Here is a 15782-nt window from a genome sequence, read left to right as displayed (position 1 = left end):
GGGCCCAGGACATAATAAGTTCCTTCTTAGGAACTTGGATTATGAGGGGGTGTCACTGTGGAGGAGAGGGTGGGCCTCAGAGAAGGAGGAGTAGGAGGCCACAGAGGTGAGGGATGACTGGGGACATCCTTCCCGTAGCAGGTGGCCAGGTGAGAGCCACTTCAGCTGTCTGGCATCACATCGGAGACGGGGGTTTTGACTTGCTCCTGTGGAGCCAGAGTCACAGTGAAGGCCACTGAGGTCTTAAGGCTACGGTAGCCCTGGCCGGTTTGGCTCAGTGGAGAGCACGTCAGCCTGTGGACTGAGGGTCCCAGGTTCGATTCTGGGCAGGGCACATGCTCGGCTATGGGTTCAATCCCCAGGGTGGAGTGTGCAGGAGGCAGCCAGTGATTCTCATCATGGATGTTTCTCTCTTTCTCCCTTCCTCTGTGAAATCAATAAAAAAAATGTTTTAAAAAATATAAGCCTGGGATAGATTTGTGTGGTCACAAGCTGCAAAGTTTGTGGTCATTTGTTCCTGCAACAATAGAAAACTTATAGCCTTGAAGGACATTCCTCCCCTGCCCTTTCCCTCTCCCTCTGTCCACCTTGCCCTCGCTGGCCTGCTCCCACCGACACTCCCGTTCACATCTCGCTTTTCATACAAACTAGGAATGCTCTCCCCTTGCAGAGCCCGTGCTCTGGAGACACTTGAACAGTGATGGCGAACCTTCTGAGCTCGGCGTGTCAGCATTTTGAGAAACCCTAACTTAACTCTGGTGCCGTGTCACATAGAGAAATTTTTTGATATTTGCAACCATAGTAAAACAAAGACTTATATTTTTGATATTTATTTTATATATTTAAATGCCATTTAACAAAGAAAAATCAACCAAAAAAATGAGTTCGCGTGTCACCTCTGACACGCGTGTCAGAGGTTCGCCATCACTGCACTAGAACTAAAACACCAGGCTCACAGCTGGAGCTGCGAAAGGCTGATGGACTGCGAGGGGCCCAGCGCCTTGTCCCACAAGCCCTTCCCGACTCAAGGCCAGTCGGGCTAGTTGGTGTTTTTGTTTTTATTTTTTTTTAATTTTTTGTTTTGTTTATTTTTAAATTTATTTTTATTGATTTCAGAAAGAACGGAAGGGAGAGAGAGAGGAAGAGAAACATCAATGATGAGAGAGAACCACCAATCCGCTGCCTCGACCCATGAACCAAGAGTTCATGATTTGATTCCCAGTCATGGCACATGCCCAGGTTGCAGGTTTGATCCCCAGTAGGGGATGTGAGGAGGCGGCCGATCGGTGATTCTCTCTCATCACTGATATTTCTATCTCGCTCCCTCGCCCTTCCTCACTCTGAAATCAACAAAAACATATTTTTTTTTAAAAAAAGAAATTATATCCAGCATCTCACCTGTCACCCGCAATCAGTCATGTCTCAGAAAATGTTTTCCAATTCAATCAACAAAAATTTTATCAGCATCCCCGATGTCAGCCAGGCCAGTCCCCAGGATAGTCTAACTGGGAGCATAACTGTCCAGCCTCATGGGGCTGTCCGGCTAGAGAGCAAGATGGGCATTTACCAAACAATCGCGAAAACATCCACGTGAAATGTAGTTGGGAAAAGGACCAAAGTAACAGAACCAAGAGCTATGAGAGGAGGAGAGATTGGCCATGGGGTAGGGAGGGAAGACTGCCCCGCACAGGGATTGGTGTGTGCTGATGGGGGGGATGCAGGGGCTTTGGGAGGGAGAGAGGTGATGGGAGTGGGCAGGATGGGGTAGGTAGAACCTTGTAAACCTCAGGTTCTGTTAGGTCAGTGGTTCTCAACCTTGGCTGCACATTAGAATCACCTGGAAATCTTTTTAAAATCCTGATTTCCGGGCCTCATTCCGGAGGTGAACACTCAGCATGGAGACACAAGAAGCAAGTGACCACGGGGAAAACGGCGAAAGAAGGCAGCCAGATGAAGAAAAAATGGCCGAGGCGGGAGGAGGGCAGCTTGAGATGGGTGATGGACCAAGAGAGAATGGGATTTACGGAGGAGAGACCCCCCCCCTCCACCATGTCAAATACCAGGAATGGGCCATAAGGCCAGAGGTGGGATCCCTTCAACGGGCAACTCTCAGCGAAGTGACCTCACTGCAGGAGACGGGGTGTGGGGTGCAAGACTTCCTTTCCCAAATTAAAAACCCACATTTACAAGGGCAAGCGTTCATACCCCAGGTGACAAACGGCTTGAGAGTATGTTGTGGGAAACGGCTTATTGTCTTCACTAGCTGATAAGCGTCGACAGAGAACCGCCCGAAGGCTGGGTGCCTTTGAAGCCCTAGCAAAGGTTGGAGCTGGGCGCCACCTCTGTTTGTCCAGATGGTGGTAGCTGAAGCAACTTCCCCATTTATTATTATGTAAATCCTTGCTGATGGGCTAGTCTGCCTGTTGCCGGGGGTGTCTCGCCTGCCTAAGGGCTATGCTATGGGTGCATCCCAGATCAATAAAAGCTTGGTGAGGCCTGAGCACCGCTGGAAGTCCTTCCCCTTGAGTTGGACTTGCCTGCCTGGTCCCCCAATATTTCCAAATTATCTCTTGTCTCTTCTCGTTCATTTGTGTGCGGCTCCTCTTCCAGATCCTGAACCCTGAACCACGCGGGACGTGGAGGGAAACAGTTACCACAGGATGTGTACTAAGTGCCAGTGAAAGGGTGAGGACTACGCCCTCCATCTGACCCTGGGTTCTCCATTTTTGGGCAGAGCCATGTGCTCAGCAAGGCTTCTTCCCGGAAGCCCCAAGCCTCTGCTAGCCACACCCAGGATTTCCCTGGACTAACCAATGATAATCAAGGGAAGTGCACGCCATCAATATGACCACATCCTGTGTAATGAGACACCGACTTGCGCCTGGCCAGTCGGCGGGGCCCACAGTCCCCTCTCCTGCCCTTACTCCACCCCCCTATAAAACTCTTCCCATCGGGGCTAGCTCTCTCTCTGCCACTGGGCTTACCGTTGCATTGGTGAGTGTGGTCGGGGAGCCGAACTAGTTCGAAATAAAGGACTCTTTGCTTTTGCATCGGACACAGCTGGCTCCCTCGCGTGGTCTGTTGGGGATCCTGAAATCTGGGCATAACACCAGGAGGAGAAAATAGGAAATACATCAGTACGTATGGACGTCTAGGTGTGGAGGGCGGCTACAGCGTTGGGACGGGTTCAAGCCTCGGACTAATGAGAGGGCACAGTCCTCTCATGGCAAAGCCACATGCACGTCCCAGCTTAGAGGGCAGAGCCCTCCCAGCACAATTATAGCCAGAGGCTATCATTGTAAGCTTGAACCTGTGGTCGGAACACGTGGTCCCACGTGTCTGAGTGCTGTGGGCTTGATAGAGTTCAGGTGCATGTAATTGAGTAGATTGGTATTAACATCTTGACCTTACCCTTACTTTTTACCTCGTGGAATCTGCCTATAAAATAAAGGCTTGGCTTGTGGCCACGGTTACTGTCTCTCCATCAGAGAAGCCGCGCCCCACCGAGACCCAGCTTTCATTCTCTTGTCTGTCTTTTCTGATTCCTTCACGGCTCCCCCTCAGGGTTCACCCTTGACCATGCTGATGGGGCACATTGAGGCTGAGCGTGACCAAAGGAACTTAACTGGATCAGTGGCTATTTCTGGTAGAAAAAAAGAGGAAACAAGATTTTTTGGTCTTTTTAAAAATATATATATTTAAAAAATACTGATTTTAGAGAGAAAGGAAGCGGGGAGAGAGAGAGAGAGAGAGAGATCAATTTGTTGTTCTACTCATTTATGCATTTATTGGTTGATACTTGTATCTGGCCTGACCAGAGATTGAACCTGCAACCTTGGCATATGGGATGACACTCTAACCAACTGACCTAGCCAGCCACAACGTATAAACACTTTTTAAGCTAACATTTTCTAAGTGCACAACTGAGTGGGGTTTTTTTATATATATTTTTATTGTTTTCAGAGAGGATGGGAGAGAGAGAGAAACATCAGTGATGAGGGAGAATCATGGATTGGCCGCCTCCTGCATGCCCCCTAGTGGGACTTGAGCCCACAACCTGGGCATGTGCCCTTGACCAGAATTGAACCTGGGACCCTAAGTTTAGCAGCCCGATGTCGGTTCTACCCATTGAGCCAAACCAGCCAGAGCCTGAGTGGTTTTTAGTATTTTCCCAAGGTTGTGCAGTCACCACCATTCTTTTATATATATATATATATTTTTTTTATTGACTTTTTACAGAGAGAAAGGGAGAGGGATAGAGAGTTAGAAACATCGATGAGAGAGAAATATCCATCAGCTGCCTCCTGCACACCTCCCACTAAGGATGTGCCTGCAACCAAGGTATATGCCCTTGACCAGAATTGAACCCAGGACCCTCCAGTCCTCAGGCTGACGCTGTATCCACTGAGCCAAACCGGTTAGGGCTGCCATTCTTTAATTCTAGTACATTTCATTACCTCCCCAAAGAAACGAAATACCAATGAGCAAATACTCTTCATTCCTCCTTCTGTCCTACTTTCTGTCTCTATAGATTTGACTATTCTGGACATTTCATATACGTGAAATCATGCAATGTGTGTATAACCAATGGACACGGACAATAGTGTGAAGGCCTGGGGTGAGTCAGGGGCTGGGAGGAGGGGGGCCTATGAGGGTAAAATTAGGGGACATCTGTAATACTCTCAACAATAACAAGTAAATCCTTAAGCTGCCACTCTTCCCTTGTTTTTGTTTTTGTTTTAAATATATTTTTATTGATTTCAAAGAGAGAAAGGGAAAGGGAGAGAGAGAGAGAGAGAGAGAGAGAGAGAGAGAGAGAGAGAAACATCACTGATAAGAGAGAATCATTGATTGGCTGCCTCCTGCAGGCCCCCCACTGGGAATCCTGTGCTCCAACCAGGAATCAAACCTTGACCTCCTGGTTTAAGGGTCGAGGCTCCACCACTGAGCCACGCTGCTGGGCCCTTCCCTTGTTTTGCACCACAGAACTCACACTGGAGAAAAAAAAAACCGTTCAAATGTAACAAGTGTGAAAAGTCTTTCCCAGATTTCTTCCACTTTATTGTCCACCAGAAAATGCACACTGGAGAGAAACCCTGTGTGTATGGATTGTGGGAAAACCCTCAGCGGTGACTCTCACGGGATTGTGCGGCAAAAAAATGCATTCTGGAGAAACCCTACCTGTGCAAGCAGCGTGGGAAGACTTTCATCGACAGCGCCTACCTCATCCAGCACCCGAGAATTCACACTGGCCAGAAGCTCTGTAGCTGTTATCCAGTGTCAGACACTTTTCAGGGACATCCCCTGGGGCACCCGGCCCCAGAGGACTCATACTGATGAGATGCCTATGAATGTCGCCAGGACTGCAAAGTTTTCAGGGAAACCGTACCGGGTTCAGATGTGGGGAACATTTCCAGAGCAGGGTTGGCGCACCCTGTGGGGGACTCGGTGAATATGACAGCATCTCTGTCTGCTTCTCTTTACTGACTCAGGGGTGTATGTCTCAACAGCTGTGTGATCTTAGGTGAATTATTCAACCTCTCTGTGCCTTAGTGCCGCTCTTACAAAACGTGGACAAGACCTGCCTCATTCGGATGAAGAGAAGCGAGGTATGTAGAATGCTTGGGACATAACTGGGTTCTGCATGAATTAGCTGGCCCTGCTCTTACCTCTTTTTGACGTGATTGTTCATCCTCTTATTACGGCTGCTATTGTTGTTGATGTTTTTATTGTTGATAATTTTTTAATAGATTTTTATTGATTTCAGAGAGGAAGGGAGAGGGAGAGAGAGATAGGAACATCAATGATGAGAGAGGATCATTGATCGGCTGCCTCCTGCACGTCTCCTACTAGGGACTGAGCCCACAACCCAGGCATGTGCCCTGACCAGAATCAAACCCGCAGGCTGATTCTCTATCCACTGAGCCAAACCAGCTAGGGCTTATTGATAATTTTTTGTTGTTGCCATTAATGATGATGATATTGATGCTACTCTTCTCTAACTAGGAGGCGGGAAGAGGTAGATGCTAGCCACCGCCCCACAGCTCTGTAGACCAAGCACGTCAAACTCAAAGGCGAACACGGGCCAAATAAACAAGGTTTAACTTTATGTGGGCCGCAAAAAAAACAAAAAGGTTCAATTTTCATAGAAACAGAGGATTATTTTGACAGAAACATGCTGAATACAAAGGGATGAAATAAATGAGTAATTGTTAACATAAAATAATAGAACATTTTAATAAAAATTAGTATTTTTTTCTTTTTTTTCTTTTTCTTTTTAAATATATATTTTATTGATTTTTTTTTTACAGAGAGGAAGGGATAGGGATAGAGAGTTAGAAACATCGATGAGAGAGAAACATCAATCAGCTGCCTCCTGCACACCCCCTACTGGGGATGTGCCCGCAACCAAGGTACATGCCTTTGACCGGAATCGAACCCGGGACCTTTTAGTCCGCAGGCCGACGCTCTATCCACTGAGCCAAACCGGTTACGGCAGTATTTTTTTCTTGAACATTAACTTACCAGACACTGAATAACAGCACAAATTCATAAGCGTCACACAAATAAACCTATTTTTTTTTGTTCTCTGAAAGCGAAATATTTCCTGTTGCGCACACCCAACAAGTCAGTCCAAGACTAATGATGTGGCCATCGGCTGCTAAAATATTTGCTGCTACTATTAGTGGAGAGAAATGGTGCGCCTGCACGTAAGGCGATTATAGTCATCAGTCATTAGCGAATGTTGTAGTTCGTTATTAATAATTATGCATAACAGGATATTGTAAAAATTAAGTTAGGAAATTAAATTTTTATTTTATTTTTTAAAATATATTTTATTGATTTTTTACAGGGAGGAAGGGAGAGGGATAGAAGGAGTCAGAAACACCGATGAGAGAGAAACATCGATCAGCTGCCTCCTGCACACCCCCTACTGAGTATGTGCCCGCAACCAAGGTACATGCCCTTGACCGGAATCGAACCTGGGACCCTTGAGTCTGTAGACCTACGCTCTATCCACTGAGCTAAACCGGTTACGGCAGGAAATTAAATTTTTTTTTTTTAAATATATTTTATTGATTTTTTACAGAGAGGAAGGGAGAGAGATAGAGAGTTAGAAACATCGATGAGAGAGAAACATCGATCAGCCGCCTCCTGCACACTCTCCACTGGGGATGTGCCCGCAACCAAGGTACATGCCCTTGACCGGAATCGAACCTGGGACCCTTCAGTCCGCAGGCCGATGCTCTATCCACTGAGCCAAACCGGTTAGGGGAGGAAATTAAATTTATATTAAAATGTTTCTTACATACCATTAAATTGGCTGGGCTGCAAAAATATTTGTCGTGAACTGCATGCGGCCCGAGAGTTTGACATGCTTGCTGTGGACTCTCAGAGCCTCTATCACCAGTAGTTCCTAGATGGCTTTGCTTCTCCAACTCTAGCGTCCGGTATTGGCTGGAGGCCTCCTGACGTGGGCAGAGTTGAAGGAGCTAGCGGAGAGAGGAGCAGAGGTCAAGAGGGCTAGGAGATGGATGATGGCGACTGGGGTTCACGTGGAGTGGGGCTCCAGGCCCCCGAGAAGATGAGGTCGCAGCAGGTTGGCCATTGGGCCTCTGTGCTGTAGAGAGAGGGCATGTGTTGGGAGGAGAAGGAAGATGCTGCCCAGGGCTCACTCCACTGTGGTCCACATCCATCCATCCATCCCATGGGAGTTTGGGCGCCACACTCCTGGGCTCACGACCACAGGGACTTCTGTCCCATGTCACAGCCTCTCCCACCGACCCGACTCCCCAGCGACCCTGCCCAGCAGTTGAATCAGTGAGGTAATTGCTGCTCCCAGGGGAACCGAGTCAGACACGTGGAGTCCAGTGTAGGGTTAGACTTCCCAGGAGATGGTTCGTGTGGGTCACGTGAAGAGTGAGACATGTGCCCCGGGAATATGGTTGACCTTATGTGCCCTGGGACTACATGGTCAGGAAGCAGCTCTGTAGCATCTCAGACAGCCCAGCCTCTTGGAGGCCTACAGGCTCTCTGTTTCCACAGTGATGCTTTTCTCCCTCTCCCTCTCTCTCTAAAATAAATATCCTCAGGTGAGGATTAAAAAAAAAAAGAATCGCCAAAGCCGGTTTGGCTCAGCGCATAGAGCGTCGGCCTGTGGACTGAAAGGTCCCAGGTTCGATTCCGGTCAAGGGCATGTACCTGGGTTGCAGGCACTTCCCCAGTGGGGGATGTGCAGGAGGCAGCTAATCGATGTTTCTCTCTCATCGATGTTTCTAACTCTCTATCTCTCACCCTTCCTCTCTGTAAAAAATCAATAAAATATATTAAAAAAAATCAACAAGTTAATGCATAAATCAGTGGAACAACAAATCATTGTTTCTCCCTTCCTCTCTGTAAAACCAATTAAGAAATTTTTTTTAGCCCTGAATGGTTTGGAGTTGCCTAATAGAGTGTCGGCCTGCGGACTGAAAGGTCCCAGGTTCGATTCCGGTCAAGGGCATGTACCTTCATTGCGGACACATCCCCAGTGGGAGATGTGCAGGAGGCAGCTGATCGATGTTTCTCTCTCATCGATGTTTCTAACTCTCTCTCCCTCTCCCTTCCTCTCTGTAAAAAATCAATAAAATATATTTAAAAATTTATTGATTTTTAAATCAATAAATGAGGAGAGAGAATCATTGATTGGCTGCCTCCTACATGCCCCCTACTGGGGACCTAGCCTGTAACTGGGGCATGTGCCCGACAGGAGTTGAACTATGGCCTCCTGGTCCATTGGACACTCAACCTCTGAGCTACACTGGCAGGGCAAAAAAAAAAAAAAAATTGTTTTTAAACTTAGACCTGAATACCCCAAAATAAATAATATAAACTGTTTAGATAAACCTTTTAAAAATCAGCTTACACAAAATGACAGCCTCATAAACTCTGCTATCTAGAATATTCTGAAATGGGAAGCGGCACTCTAGCCCTCATCCTGTTAGTCCGGCTTGCTGGAGCAGTGACATTTATTTTGGGCTTCTGAGCGCATCACTCACCCCAGTTGCTTCTCTCTTAAAATTTCTTCCATTTCAGCGTCTCTCTCTCTCTCTCTCTCTCTCTCTCTCAAGATCTTTTATGCTATTCAAAGGAGATTCACTTATTCTTTTTAAAAAATATATATATTTTATTGATTTTTTTACAGAGAGGAAGGGAGAGGGATAGAGAGTTAGAAACATCCATGAGAGAGAAACATTGATCAGCTGCCTCCTGCACACTCCCTGCTGGGGACGTGCCTGCAACCAAGGTACATGCCCCTGACTGGAATTGAACCTGGGACCCTTCAGTCCACAGGCTGACGCTGTATTTGACACTGAGCCAAACCAGCTAGGAGGGCTCACTTATTCTTTGTTGTTAATCCTCACCTGAGGATATTTTCCCATTGATTTTTAGGGAGAGTGGAAGAGAGATGGAAAGACAGAGGGAAACATCGATGTGAGAGAAACACATTGATTGGTTGCCTCCTGCAGGAGCCTGCAACCAAGGTACATGCCCTTGACTGGATTAGAGCTTGGAACTCTCTGATCCACAGGTCTGCTCTATCCACTGAGCTAAACCAGATACGGTGAATATTTACTTTTTATTTATTACTATTATTATTTTTATTTTAGTTAATCTGAGGATATTTTCCATTGATTTTTAGAAAGAGTGGAATGGTTGGGGGGTGGGGGGAGACCCAGAGACGGTGAGACAACGGTGTCTCGTTGTTAGAGAGACACAATAATTGGTTGCCTCCCACACATGCTGGGGATCTAGCCAGCAACCCAGGTAAGCGCCCTTCACTGGAATCGAATCCGAGACCCTTCAGCCTGCAGGCCACCACTACCCACTGAGCTAACCAGGCTAGGGTTTTAGCATCTCTTGACGTCCCCAGCTATGGCTGCTCTTCAAACTTTAGTAGTCCCCGGGATATGCAGACTGGGCCTCCACATCTCTGTCATCTCCCTGCTTCTGCTGCCTTCCTCTCTACCTTCATTTCTTTTATTGATTTCAGAGAGGAAGGGAGAGAGGGAGGGAGAGGGAGAGACAGAAACGTCAATGATGAGTGAGAATCATTGATCAGCTGCCTCCTGCACGCCGCACACTGGGGATGGAGCCCCGGCTGGGAATGGAACGGTGATCTCCTGGTTCACAGAGGAACGCTCAGTCACTGAGCCACACCGGCCAGGCCTCTCTCTTCCTTTCTAGGTCGTCTGATCTCCCCAGTTCTGGGTGGACCCCCTTCGGTGTGACCCTGCCTCTGGGTCTCTGTCCATGCCTGCGTTTCCTCTTCTGCGTCTTTCTCCCTCTCACCGTCTCTCTGCCGACCCCTGAGCGGCCGTGTCTCCCGGCCCCGCCTCACCGTCTCTGGGTCCTCACGCTTCTGTCGCCCTGGCCCCGTGTCTGCGCCTCTTTCTCTCCGTCCGTGTCCCTTTCTGTCCCACTGCCTCGCTCTCTCCCCGGGGCACTGCGTCTCTGGTTGCCAAGGCGATGCCTTGTAATTCTCTTGTTTACCAGGTTGCCATGGTATCCATAGTGACGCAGGCGCGCAGGGATTGGTGAGGCGCCAGAGGCTAGCTCCGCCGCTGGTTGGCTAGCTCCGGAGGAGGCGCGTGGCATTCTGGGAGTTGTAGTCCGCGGTGCGCAAGGCGCGTTCTACCGGCCGCGGTCCGGCAGCGAAGAACGGCTCGGGGCTGAGGTGGGTCTTCGCGGCGGCCGTGGGGCACCCCGACCTGGCTCTCCTGAGCGGTTCGGTTCGAGGCGGTCGGGTCCGAGTGCGCGGCGAGGTGGGGGGCCCGCGTTCCGGGAGGGCCGAGGGGTAACGGCTGGGTCTGCGGGGGCGGGGGTGAGGGGGCGGGGGAGGCTGTGGGCGCCCCGAGTGCGACCCCTGGGAGCCCGCAGGCTTCCGAGCGCCCCGAGGTGGGGCCGGGGCGGGGGTGTGGTTTCTCCCGGTCACCGGGGGTGGGAGGGGGGTTGGGGGGGTTATAACGGTCTGGCGAGGGGACCCCATGGGTGCTGCCTGTGGCGGGCAAGAGGGAGTGGGGACCATTGAGGTGTGTGTTGTTGTTGTTTTTTTAAATATATTTTTTATTGATTTGTTTACCGAGAGGAAAGGAGAGGGATAGAGAGGCAGAAACATCGATGAGAGAGAAACATCGATCAGCTGCCTCCTGCACGCCCCCTACTGGGGATGAGCCCGCAACCCAGGTACATGCCCTTGGCTGGAATCGAACCCAGGACCCTTTCAGTCTGCAGGCCAACGCTCTATCCACTGAGCCACACCGGCTGGGGCTGACATGATTTTTTTTTTAATTGTTTTTTTTTCTTTATTGATTAAGGTATTACATATGTGTCCTTATCCCCCCATTGCCACCCCCCCCCCACGCATGCCCTCACCCCCCTGGTATCTGTGTCCATGGGTTAGGCTTATGCATGTATACAAGTCCTTTGGTTCTTTCTTAAAAAAAAAAATATTTTTATTGATTTCAGAGAGGAAGGGAGAGGAAGAGAGAGAGAAACATCGATGATGAGAGAATCATGGATCGGCTGCCTCCCGCACGCCCCCCACTGGGGATCGAGCTCCCAACCGGGGCCTGTGCCCTTGACCAGGAATTGAACCCTGACCTCCTGGTTCCTAGGTCGAAGCTCAGCCACTGAGACGCATCGGCTGGGCCTTTTTTTTAAAGTCCTGGTAGTACTCGTCTTAAAGAATGAGTTGCCCCTTTCCACTTTTTGTGGTCGTTTTGTCTACACGAGTCCAACCCTCCACCGATACTTAACAAGGGAGTTGCTTGGAAATAGTCTTGCATGGACTCCGGGTGTGAGGGTGCGGGCTGGTGAGTTCGGATGCCCCTGCCGTTTCTCTGTTGTGGGTGCCCCGTGGCCCGCTTCTCACCACCTGGGCACGTCCTTGTCCGTCCCGTGCAGGTCTGGACTCCGGCCGGCCGAGATCTCACAGGATCCTGTTGCTTGTTTTGTGTCTTCCTTGGAGCCATGGTTACGTGAACCTGCCCTCGACAGCGCTGCCCTGCCCCTGGCTGGCACGGTCACGTCTCCCAGCGTAGATATGGGAAGATGCTGCCTCCGGAGAAGGCGCCGGCCCCCCCAGGACCTCCCCGACTCCCCCCGCGCTGCCCGAGCCAGGATGGCTGCGGGGGACCCGCCGGAGGAGCGCGGGACCACCTGCAGGAGGACTCCCGCCGACCTGGACGTCTCCCACCTGCTCCGGAACTTCACCCCCGAGGCACTCGCCCAGCTCCACCAGCTGTGCCACCGGCGGCTGCAGCCCGAGGCGTGCTCCAAGGAGCAGGTGCTGCCGCTGGATGCGTTCCTGAAAGTCCCCCTGCCCGGCAAGGTCCGCTCGGCCCTGGCTGCTGGCGTGTCTTCCCGAGAGCCGCGAGAAGGCGGCCTTCCTGGCGGAGGGCCCCCCCAAGGACCGGGAGGAGGAGCCAGGTGAGGGGAGCACGCCGCCCAGCAGGGGTGGGGAACGTCCGGCCCGCGGGCCGAGGAAGGCCCGCAGAACCATTTGGTCCGGCCCTGCCGAGGCGTGAGGGGCGAGGTAATTAAACGTCGGACCAAATTCGGCAGGCTGATGTGTAAGCGGGTCGTTCTGTCTGGCCGCCGAATGATGCGATAAATACCCGGATGGCCCGCGGCAGACACAGGCTCCCCCCCTGGCCTCAGAGGAAAGGACAAGGGGCCGGCGCTGGGAGGTAGGCGTGAAATGGACCTCCGGTGGCCTAGATCCCAGGCAGCCGCTCCCCTGAGAGAGAGGAGTTCCCCCACGTGTGAGGGGCCCAGAGGTGAGCATCCCTCCGCTGATGGGGCAGCTCCCCAGTCCGCAGGAGCCAGTCCCCCCACCCTCGAACCTGGACCCTGGGTTCTGTTACCAAAGGTTGGCCTGGGCGACTGACTCCCTCACGGGGCTTTGGATGGGGCACCCAGTGTGCTGTCTGTCTGGGCTTGAGGGCGTTGTGAGCGTATCTGACGTGGCCTTACATGAGTTTGCCAGGTGCCCACCTGGGCCTCTGCCCTCCCTGGGCCTTGGAGCCTGCGGCCCCCGCCTGAGACCTGCAGCTCCCGGATTTGGAAAGGCTCCGTGGCCTGAAGGCACCGGCTTTCCTGTCCTCCCCGCTCGGCCTTCGCGGGGCTCCCCTCTCCGGCGGACAGTAGGAGGGCCCCACAGACCCCGGAGCCCCTCATAGTTTTAATTTTAGGTCCTTTTCAACTTGGCTTGCCTCTGAATTGCCACCACTTCCCACCTGCCCACCCCCCCACCTCTTAGCCTGCCCATCCCCCAACCCCAAGCTGGGTGTGGCCCCGGTAATTTAAAAAAACAACCACCACTAAATTTACTATTTCAGCTCTTGCTCCCAGCCGGACCCGTGAGTCCCGTTCTGCCTCGAGGAGACCCTCCCAGCATGCGTCCCCCTCAGCTCCCAGGCCCACGGTGACTCCTTTGTCACCAGGACGTCCACACGCCGTGCCCTCAGCTCCCCACCCCGTGTCCCAGTCAGTGCACAGCCGGATCCTGTGCCTTGTTTGCTTTATTTGGAAATTACTTAAACTTTATAGAAAAGGCACAGAAATAGTGAAAGCAGTACAAAGCTCACACAGGTGTCCTCACCCGGACCCACCTGTTCCCATGTTCACACACACACACACACACACGCACATGCACACACACACCCCTGGGGGTGTGCAAAGCCCACAGTGGTCCTGTCGGTGACTCTCTTGTTACCCAGTGTTGCCCAGTTTCTCCCCCACGTAGTTACTACTTCCCCCCTGAACTAACAACTGATCCATGGGGAGACCTTGGAGATAACGCAGACACCCAGTTTCTCACCAAAGCCCGCCCCTGGGCCAGCCTCCACTCGTTCCTGCCCGAGCCAGTCCTTAGCACTGAGGGCTGCAGGGTGTCGCTTACCCAGTGCCAGCCCGCCCTCCGTGTTCCCGCTCAGCCCTGGGCACGCCTTTCTGCCCATTTGTCTGTCATCAGACGCACTCATGGGCTCCTGTTTTCTCAGTGGTGTGTAACCCACTGCCGTCCTTACTGGTTTCGGTGCCCAAGTTGTGCCAGATGTGCTCACGAGTCTTACAGGAATCCCGCACCCTGTGCTATACCTCCGCCACTTTGGGAACGGTCAATTTCTTTTTAAGTATAGGATGTTCCAAGCTTATCTTTCTGCTTGCTTCAGCTCTGAAACCAGCCATTTCTCCAGTTTCAAACAACTCATCCCCTGTAGTAGGGGGCTGCCTGAGGGCCCCAATCTGAGTGCCAGGTGTGGTCCTTGCTACTAGCCTTGTCTTCTGCCGCGTTAGAAATACAGGCACATACATGAGCGCATATCCGTACACAAATGAAGGTCTGTATGTGGGTGGACAAACACAATTCCAATCTATACGATTTTATAACTGCATAGTTTACAACTACATTTTCACTCCCCCATATTTTTATGTCCCTATAATGAGAACTCTGGTACCCACACAATTAAAAGAATGCTGGATGCTAAAGTACCTCTACAATAGGTTCAGGCCCTGACCGGTGTGGCTCAGTGGATAGAGCGTTGGCCTGCGGACTGAAGGGTCCCGGGTTCGATTCCAGTCAAGGGCATGGACCTTGGTTGCGGGCACATCCCCAGTGGGGGGTGTGCAGGAGGCAGCTGATCGATGTTTCTCTCTCATCGATTTTCTAGCTTTTTATCACTCTCCCTTCCTCTCTGTAAGAAATCAATAAAATATATTTTAAAAATATAGTTTCAGAATTGCTTTCTCGAATCACTCCAAACCTACTGAAAAGGATTAATTTATTGCAAAAATAATGCAGATAATTTAATTCTGTTTAAAATGCACTGATACCTCACATGGGATTCAAATCTGTGAGACTGGTTGCCATGTATCTTTTTTTTAAGAGAGAACATCTGATTTTATTTTTAAAATATTGGTATCATTTTGTCTTGTAAAGGTGGGGCCAAGCACCCTAGCTTTGTTCTGAAGGGGCAAGACACGTGCACAGATGCAATCAGGGAAGGCAAGGAGAATGGGTAACATCATCACTCGCATTCAGAGCCTGGTCATTCCCACTGGGGACGGATATTTCAGGGGAAACTCAAACATTAGCTGTGTTCTTGGACCAGGTAAGTGATTTATACTCAGACCGGAAAACTTTGTGGTGAGACAGCTGAGTATATACACTTGCGTGTGTTTATATCCGTCAGTTGACACCACTCATACGCACGCCCCAACCCAGAGAATAGAATGTGAATCAATGATCAAGTCTCACTGCCCTTGGTTCTTACCTATGAAAGGCACCTGTTGGGTTTCCACCAGTGGGAACCTTGTGAACCTGTGGACCTAAGTCACGTCCGAACTCAGGGCATTCTCCCGCGTCTCTCTCCTGCGATGTTGGTGGGCACTCGCGGCTGAGGGTCCTCCACGTGGGTCACCGCCACCTCTCCCCGCTGCTCGGACGACCCGAGGGGTGCTGTGTGTGAAGGCCTGTGTGTGCCCCCGTGCTCATCAGCATAACCGGGCTCAAGTCTAGGAAGGGATGAACCGTGGCTTCCAGGGGTGGGCAAACTTTTTGACTCGAGGGCCACAATGGGTTCTTCAACTGGACCGGAGGGCCAGAACAAAGGCCTGGATGGAGTGTTTGTGTGAACTAATATAAATTCAAAGTAAACATCATTACATAAAAGGGTACAGTCTTTTTTTCTTTTTTAGTTTTATTCATTTCAAACGGCCGGATCCGGCCCGCGGGCCGT

The sequence above is a fragment of the Myotis myotis genome, unplaced genomic scaffold (genome assembly GCF_014108235.1).
Source record: "Myotis myotis isolate mMyoMyo1 unplaced genomic scaffold, mMyoMyo1.p scaffold_m19_p_55, whole genome shotgun sequence".
NCBI lineage: Eukaryota > Metazoa > Chordata > Mammalia > Chiroptera > Vespertilionidae > Myotis > Myotis myotis.
The sequence above is the reverse complement of the archived record's forward strand: the minus strand, read 5'-3'. Positions refer to the sequence as shown.